The following is a 1,965-nucleotide window of genomic DNA, read 5'->3' on the forward strand; positions in this document are numbered from 1 at the left end:
ATTGCATCATTCTCTCACAAGACCCTAACCCATTAAGCATTGTATTCGCGGGAGGACCTTGGCCATAAAATAGTTATTGTCCCAAACCTGGAGCACGAGCACCAACTGTAGGTGGCATAGCAACTGCATCATCTTCATCCTCATCCCCGTCTATATCCTCAAACTCATCACCCTGCTGGCTTGCTTGTTCTTCTACAACAGGAATATTTGTGGCGTTTTCTAAAAGTGTTTAGTACTGCTTTTTGCTACTGGCTATGAGGTCACTCACTTCATTTTCGGAAGGCATCCTTATCTGAATCACCTTTCCATCAGTTCCCAGTTCATCAAACTTGGCGCCTCCACCTAGCAATAAATGTACTTGTAAGTGCCTCTGGGGCCTTGTCCATGATCCTTCAACTTTGGAAACCTTTACTGTGACAACTGAGGATTGTAGGTCAGCAACATACTAAATCCATATCCATTCCCATCATCTTCAAAGAGACCTTCTGCTCTCCCAATTTCATCTTGCAAATGTAGAGTGGGTAAGTCAGGATGTGGGTCATCAAAATCAAAACTCATCCAAATGCCCCTAGGAAACTGTTGTAGGAGTTGATGCAATCCTTTCTCAGGTGTAGTGCTGGAACATATTAAAAGAGGACTTAGTAGAAAGGAATTTTCAATTTTCCTCAAATTTGGATCCGTTGGATCTGCAAAGAATGTAGGAGCTGGGACTGGATTACCCTTGGTATGCACCATAAAAAAAATATATATAAGTGTGGCAGGAAGCGGTACTGTCTCAGTAATGCCAGACGACATACTTCTGTACACTCTTCTCCAAAAGACCAGGGTTCAATGTCATCAGTGCCACTTTCAGAATGCCCACGACAGAAAGGAAACAAAGCACCTAAGCCCATCCATCTTCCAAATAATTTAGGTGTTGCATTCGGAGAAAAACCACCAATATCAGGTCCTGATAATGGTTGACCACTGAGACCCAGCTGAAGTACCATGGATAAACTCATATGTAAGTGGTCCTAATGGGACAGATTGTCTCCAGTCCATGTTGTAGCATACCTTTGACTACCTAAAAATTCAGCTCTAGTGAGAACAAAGGGATGCTTTTCACTTGTAGCAATCTTCATTCCTTCATATGTTGACCTTGCCATCAACAAACCATAAACATTATGATAATGTAAGTGATCCTGAAAACCACCAAGATCAGCATCTTCTCTATGAACGTTACTCTCAGGCATTGTTTTTGTGACAGCCTTAAAAACAGAAGGCTCATTCATATCATTCCATATACCATCAACACCATTTGCAATGAAGTCTTTAACCAACTTTGCCCACCATGAACGAACTTTTTCTTGTGTAAAATCAGGAAAAACACATGGTCTAGGCCATACTTCCCCAATATATGGTCTGTAGTCAGCTTGTTGAACCCACACATCATTCTCTGTACCACTATCATATACAAAATAACCTTCCTCATGTTTTATTCCTGGGTCGAACATCCACCATCACGGCTAAGGTCATTCACCAAAGTCTTTGGATCCACGTCACTGCTTATCAACTTCAGGTACCCACCACCACAATCTAGCTTTTGCTCATGCTTAACAGAAAATTGAACATCACTATGCTCCTCCATAGAAAAACAAAGTCCCCCCAAAAAATTTTTCTGAGCCACGCTGAGGTTCACGGCAATAGAAAAATAAAACAGCCTCCATTCAATTTTTATTCTCCTTCTGGTAATCCCCCAAAAAAATTCTCTTGCATTGCAGAGACTTCATCACACAACAACACGAATTTGGTCATCTGACCGCAAGATTCAATGGAAAAATGAGGTAGTCGAAACTTACCCCACCCAATTTGGAAACTGGGTTCCCTCTGTTTTGCCGAGAGGGGAATTGCGAGTGGGAGGTGGTGGCCGAAAGTCACATCCCACCGGACATGTCTCCGACGGTGCTGACGGAGCCTCCTCTGTGT

At 42.5% G+C, this 1,965-nt stretch overlaps 1 pseudogene; it reads right to left on the minus strand.

Annotated features, from left to right (window-relative positions):
- Positions 1–229: 229 nt before the first annotated feature.
- LOC137943495 (uncharacterized) lies at positions 230–1,493 on the minus strand (annotated as a pseudogene).
- Between the last annotated feature and the right edge of the window lie 472 nt (positions 1,494–1,965).

Source organism: Aristolochia californica, unplaced genomic scaffold, assembly GCF_029961685.1.
Source record: "Aristolochia californica isolate CCGP_79_NKW_82.1479 unplaced genomic scaffold, dmAriCali1.0.hap1 SCAF_11, whole genome shotgun sequence".
Lineage (NCBI taxonomy): Eukaryota > Viridiplantae > Streptophyta > Magnoliopsida > Piperales > Aristolochiaceae > Aristolochia > Aristolochia californica.